This window comes from Cryptotermes secundus, unplaced genomic scaffold (genome assembly GCF_002891405.2).
Source record: "Cryptotermes secundus unplaced genomic scaffold, Csec_1.0 scaffold259, whole genome shotgun sequence".
NCBI lineage: Eukaryota > Metazoa > Arthropoda > Insecta > Blattodea > Kalotermitidae > Cryptotermes > Cryptotermes secundus.
In genome coordinates, this window is record NW_019742445.1 from 520,947 (window position 1) to 528,349 (window position 7,403).

Consider the following 7,403-nt stretch of genomic DNA (forward strand, 5'->3'; position numbering starts at 1 on the left):
TGACCATAAATATTTTTTTTGAGCCAGCTAAGCTCTGCTTTCGTTCACTACATACCAGCCAGTTCTTAGAATAACTTCATGAATTCTGTGGTCACCCCTACGACATCTGGGGCAGCCAAAATGGTTGGAATCTGAAACGCAGAAGCACCAACCCCTTGTTATGATAACACAAAGGTTGAATTTACTGCAGCTAATCTGGCAACCTATACGACTCACGGAGAGACATTTCCTCTTGTATTCCCCCACGGGGAAGAAGGCAAGGCCGCACAGAAGTGTGGTTAAAAAAAAAGAGCCAAAGAAAAGATACGCAGTATTGGTGTGGTGAATGTGAGCCAGCGCTGTGTTTAGACGAATGCTTCAAGGCGTCACCTGCTTGCATTGCCGAGATACCGGGCGCTCATATTATAAGGCAAGGTTATAAAACCATCTTTTAAGATCATTTTAGTGAAAGTTTCATCCTTCAAGGCGTACCATTCACTGCTCAAATACTAAACAACCTGCTTCCATTGCCGAGATACAGGGCGCTCATATGATAAGGTAAGGTTATAAAACCACCTTTTAAGGTCATTTTAGTGAAAGTTTCATGTTCCTATCTCATATAATTTAAGAAAAAATGATGAATAAATCATTTTCAAGCAAAATTTAAATGGACGGCTGAATATATTACCGCCGGAGAGACGGTCGCGGAATTTAAATGACCGCGCGGAAGGGTTAAACGTGGCAGACCGGTCGCATAATATTATGATTTTAGGACATGTTATGTTGCAACACACTATACCTTGCTCTGGCACCACGCAGATGCATAACTAGTGCGTAACAGACCTCCCGAATGTTTGCTTAGTAGTCAGTAACATGACCTCGCCGTTTTCCTATCCCTTGCCTTTGTTCATCTTCAAGCTGTATGTACCAGGCAGTAAGTTAGTAGTGCAATATGGATCAAGGACGAAAGCGGTTGAAGACCAAACGCTCTCTCGGAGAACAAGAAATATCCGACTTGTTCTCCAATGAGCTATCTGACGTGCCTTGTGAGACGTGTAGTGATAGTGGACAACAAAGAATTGTGGCCACAGACAGTAAAAGTGACAGTAGCTATCTTGATCAAAATTACCATGTCTATCAAGACAATTATTATAACAGCGTGGCAACTGCAGAACACCTTCTTTCGAGAAAAGTATGTGTTTGTGGAACAATTAAGGTGAACAGAGGCCTTCCTCCAGATCTGAAAGAGGAATCTAAATTCCTGAAACGTGGTGAAACCACATTCAGGAGGAAGGGGGATATTCTTCTTCAGTCCTGGAGGGATACTCGTGTTGTGAATGTGATTTCCACAATTCACAATTCAAACACAGTTGATGTTCAAAGGAGACATGGACAGGTAAAGAAGCCTGTATGTATTTCTGAGTATAATATGTTCATGAAGGAAGGTGATTATTATTCTCTTCCTCAGAAAACAGTAAAGTGGACAAAGAAAGTTGCCTTGTGGCTTATAAATTGTGCCATTTTCAATTCATTTTTGGTTTTCAAAAATCTAAACCCTCATTCAAAATTGAAATACAAAGCATTTCTGATGAATGTGGCAAAGGCCTGGGCTACAGACCAGATGGTGGCAGCAGAACCAGAGTCAGACACAGACTTAGTGCGACCGGGCCCATCAACTCCCACCCCATGCAGGCCTCATGTGGACCCCCCCTGGGCGACTCTCTGGTGATATGTGGAAACATACCCTCATGAAAATTGTGAAGAGTGAACGTGCAAGCCTTCTAGGTGATGCCGTGTTTGCGCAGTACACAATAAAAGGAGTATGACGGTCTACATGTGCAAGTTCTGTGTAATGCCACTTCACAAAGGGGAATGTTTCCAGAAATATCACACTCTCAAGTACTTCTAGGAGCATTGGTAAGTGTTCTCCAAAAATTTTAGTTTGCAAAATTAATTAGGAGGTTTTATATTAATTTTTAAAGTGAACAGTGCACAAGTTAGGGTAGTAGATTTAAAATGCCGGTCTCCAGGGTGATTTAAATATTTAAATCTCCAGTCTGCAAAGTGTTAAAAAATCCTCAGTTACTTTTAGATGACAAAGTTGGGGGGGAGGGGGAAGATATATTTTTATCCCCAACATTTAGCAACAACTTTTTGGTTACATAGATATGAATAAGCTGATCACTAGGGCCCAGATTTCTATGACATGTCATATTTTTTTCCTAGGGTTTATTCCTATTTTTAAATGTAATTATGCATATTTCCAGTCATTCTTATTGAAATTATGCCGTTTTTATTGTGCATATAAATGCATATTTTAGAGTTTTATTGGTTTTACAGCATATTTTGGCATAATTTTGAAATAAGGTCATATTTTTGTCATTTTAGAAACAATTCTTTGATATAATGTAAAATTTCGGCTCCATAATGTTTAGTATTAAAAATAAATTTCAGGCTGGACTGTTACTTCAATGTGGAATAGAGTTCAAGTACATGAAGTTCATATTAAAAACCATATTTTTGACTGGACTGTACTTGCAGTTACAAAGGCGAAAATTTGTGAAATGCAGCATTTATGACCTGGCAAGCCGGCCTTTCCCAGTCGAGGCAGGAGGGAGGCAAGTGTAATGGGTATTTTCCTATTGTACTCCGTCTTACTATAAGGTATATACATCCCATTCTTTCTTGGAGGGCTTAGAAGTATTCTATTTATATATGTGGAGGGCGTTATAAGACTTCAGTTTGACCTTACAATGCCTAAAGTGAGTACATGTAGTTCAAGGAGTGCAAGGTTGCGTAGTTTTGTACAGGAGTTTGGTGATAAAGTGTTTAGTACCGATGGCAAGATATTTTATTGTAAGTTGTGTGGCGTGAAAGTTACGGCAGAAAAGCGATTTACTGTGCAGCAGTAAAACTTTTAAACATGGTAAATGTTTAAGCAGATTATCTACAAAGGATAGCAGACAAAGTTTGTTGTTTAAAAACAGTTCCACTAATTCTTCTTCTTCTTCTTCTTCTTCTCCTTCACCTTCTTCAACGAACAATGGGTCGGAATTTTCGAAGGATTTGTGTCAGTGGATGGTATCTTCGAATATTCCATTAGAGAAATTGCATAATCAGCACTTCAGACAATTTTTGGAGACATACACTAGTCATCCTATCCCAAGTGAATCGACGTTAAGAAAGAATTATCTTTCTACATGTTATGAAGATATGTTAAATAAGATCCGAACATCTGCTGCTGACAAGAAGATATGGGTTTCCTTGGACGAGACTTCTGACATAGATGGGCGGTATATTGCGAATGTTATAGTTGGGACCCTGAAACAAGATCAACCTGGAGAGAGATTTCTTCTTGACTGTGAAGTTCTCGAAAGAGCAAATCATTCGACTATAGCTGTCCTATTTGATAATTCCATGAAGTTGTTGTGGCCAAATGGAATACAGCGAAATAATGTCCTTCTCCTAGTAACAGATGCCGCTCCATACATGAAGAAGGCTGCCAAAGGACTTCGAATCCTCTACCCGAAAATGGTCCATATTACTTGCCTCGCTCATGCATTGCATAGAGTGGCTGAAGAAGTTCGAGGACATTTTCCTGATGTAGATAGGCTAGTTTCAAATGGAAAGAAAATATTCATCAAGGCCCCTCTTCGAGTGCAGAAATTTAAACAAGAAGCTCCTCTACTGCCACTTCCTCCATAGCCTGTCGTCACACGGTGGGGTACATGGTTGGATGCTGTGGCATATTATTGTGAAAATTACACAGCCATTGAGAAAATGTTTAATGGCTTTGACAGCAGTGAGTCAACATCAATTAAAGCTGTCAAGGACTTATTCTCTACCACTCTAGCACAAAATCTGGCATACATAAAGTCAAACTTCTGTTCAATTTCAGGTGCAATAACTCGCCTGGAATTTGTAGGGACTGAACTCTGTGACGCGTTGGACACTGTAAAGAGCATTGAGAATGAACTAAACCGAACTCGTGGTGAAATAAGTGACAGGATTAAAACCAAAATAGAAAGTGTTCTTCATCGGAATGCTGGTTATTCAACATTATGCAAGATTGCAGATATACTTTCCGGTAAACTAGCAACATTCGAAGATGATACAGAACTGTCACCAAACGACTTGACATTCTTCAAATATGCTCCTGTCACATCATGTGATGTGGAACGAAGTTTTTCCAAATACAAAACTATCCTTAGTGATAATCGGCGATCTTTCAAATTTGAAAATTTGAAAATGCGTGTAGTTATAAATTGCAATTGTAACAGTGAAAATTGAGATGTGAATAACTCAGTGAAAACTGAGACATGAATAGCTTGTGTTCTTTTAAATGGTTTTTAGATAACAGAGTTAAGCTAGTGTTCATACCATGTGCACCAGTGTTTGTCTAAAATATGAACGCAAATATCAGTATTAAAAAGAAAACAATGAATGGTTTAATCCAGTACGAAATGTCGAAATTCCATCAGTTTTCTTTCCTTCAGAGACATAATAGGGCTAATTTGGTAAGTAGCACCTACTATCATATATTCATCATCTTTATTCTTAAACTCTAGTAAAAGTTGTAATTAAAATTGTGAAATTTTATGTCCCATTTAATATTTAAGGTCATATTTTACACTTTTTAGGTCATAAAATCCGGGCCCTACTGATCACAGTGGCCATACAGTGTAGGGCACAAAAATCTCCTGCTTGAACACTGGGATCATGGGTTCAAATCCCACTTGAGGCACAGGTACATGTTTGCATATGTTCTGTGTTTGTGTAGTGCTATGTAGGTAGCTGCCTTGCAGTGGGCCAATCCCCATCCAAGGAGTCCTACCAACTGTCTGTAAGATTAATTCTGAGATGGGTATAGGCTAGAGGGCCTGGTAGGTCAAAGGAGGAGGAATAAGATAATGTCAATATAAGTAACTGATTATGTAACCTGTGCTGTCACTGCCAGCTGCTGAGGCTTCGGATGTGATGCACACAAGCATTTACTCCCCATGTAATCACAAAATAATATGGGGAACCACTGATGTAGATGGAGTGGGCAGGTAGGCAGACATAGAATGTTGAAGTGGAAGTGAAAGTGCAAGAGGCTCTAAGAAACATGCATTATTGAAGAACACACAATCTTTATCATCCAGCAGCTTTTTATTGCTGGCACTTGTGCTGAAGTCATCAGGGACTGTCAAATTACAGTTGAAATAAACACTGACTTCTCAGTCATACTTGGGGTTGTATCTTGTTACTGAATGTGGCAAACTGACAGAGCATTAGTATGGTGACTGTACTTAATAATTCAAAATGTACAGCCTGAACTAACGCTACATTTCACACCACACCAATGTGTCTAGAACAAAAGTGCAGGAACTTGATATTGTAAATGAACTGAACGTGGCTTACAGAAAATAGCTGCATAACTCAGTTAAGCATAATTCATATATTAATAAAATACAATGCTTTGCCTTATGCATAAAAGTTAAGAATGTTGGGTTTAAGTATATCGAGCTGTTTTCTGATTAGTCCCATCAGATTCTTTGGGAACTAGAACTATGAGTATTGGTATTATATAAACACATCTTCCTTGTGGGATATAATGCTGTGTAGTCTGGAAAAAGTCCACTGGCACTTCAGAGGAATGTATCGCTTCTATTTTCAAGGTTGACAAGTAAACCAATCAAGAAACATACATGAAGCAGGCAGCAAGCAGAGCTTTGTTTCATGCTGGTTTCTTCTTTAGTGTACTCTTCAGCCTTGATTTTAGAGGGGACACATTCCTCCAAAATGTCACTTTACATTCAACAGACCACACAGCATTATATCTCAGAAGATAAAACTCTTCACAGCCACTGCTGTGAAGACCTCAAATCCTACACTGATGAATGTTTGTACAATTTTTATATAAGCATGATATTGACCTCATATACCCAATGAGATTTTTACATGTGCCAGCAGTCATTCAATGATATTGAAGCAGCTACTGCTGTGCACTGGCACTGTCCAGTTTTCCACCCTCCTTCTCTGTCTTAATATTGTTCTCAGTTCTCTAAAGTTTTTTTGACAATGGTTAATTCATTATACAAATATTTTGTTGAAAACTGTCCACTGTCCAAGGCTCATGTGATATGTGATAAGACAGTGTCCAGCATAATATTGTGGTGAGCTGCCTAGGGCCAGAATATTTTGAATCGGAACACATCCATTGCTATACAACAGCTAGGAAATCGTTGCCCCAGAAATGGGGTTTCCGCCATTACAAACAAATTGTTTGAGGCAGACATGTGTTCCTGCAGCAACAAATTGTTTGAAACAGCGTTGGCATAGCAGTGGGCGAAATTAACGCTTTGACAAGGTATTCCCCATTCAGTCCGAGTGCAAGATATGAGTCCAACTGCAACAAGAGACTTGAATTTGTATTCGACTTTAGCAGGAGAGAGTTCTTATCTGATAAGGCATCAAGGACAGTTGAGCTCCGAGCAGAGCAGAAGACGCTTCACCAAGATCAGTGGTGCAAGTAATTATAATGGTGAAGAGGAAACATTTGATGACATTATAAGTTGAGAATAAGTGTGAGTGTAAAAGTGACTGACCAATAAATATTCATTCAAATCCGAGAACCTGCACAATTTCTTGTCTTGTTGCCTAGTAAACACGCAATAATATTTGTATAATCTTAAGTACAGTGGAACCGCGCTTAACAAGCACCTCTCATAACGAGTAATTCGCATAACGAGCAAATCACATTGTAAAAAATGACTCGCTTAACGAGCAATGTTTCGCATAATGAGTGACAAGAGGGGAAATCTTGGATTGTGCGCTTGCTACATCAGTCTGTGTTTAGCACTCGTTCCGCTAGCATCTTAGTGTCGCTTGTGATCACACATTTTTCCAAACTTTTGTTCAGACATATTATTTGTGATTGTTTTTTGTGTAAAGTTTAATAACCCTTGCAAAAATGACCCCAAAGAAAAAGTCACAGAAAGACAGCCATAAGAGAATAAAAATAACCGTAGAAATGAAACGTAAAATCATTGAAAAGCGCTACAAATTTATTTAATGATAATGCTGTGTATCATTTTCACCAAATTTTGAAGCATCAGCAAAAACAAATGTCTCTAGACAGCTTTCTAGTAAAAAAGAATTAGATATGTATCATAAATAATAAACTACAGTAGAACTTGGTTATAGCGTCATCAAAGGGACCTAAAAATAGTGTCGTTATAAACGAATGTCGTTGTAACCGAAATGGGCACTTCCACAGTAGCCTTATGTTAGTCACGTAAAAATCTACCAAAAACCGAGTTAAAATGTTGCATTTTTTAGTGAAATACGTAGTTAAGTACAGACTAACGTAACATTAACGTGGAATTGCCCAAATGTATAATATCAAAGACATATTACAGCGCTTTTCACTGACAATACAC

General features: G+C 38.6%; 1 protein-coding gene across 1 annotated transcript in view; it reads right to left on the reverse strand.

Annotated features, from left to right (window-relative positions):
• LOC111873153 (protein bric-a-brac 2) overlaps positions 1-7,403 on the reverse strand; it is a 65,202-nt gene that overhangs the window by 12,017 nt on the left and 45,782 nt on the right. The gene's annotated exons all lie outside the window — the stretch shown is intronic.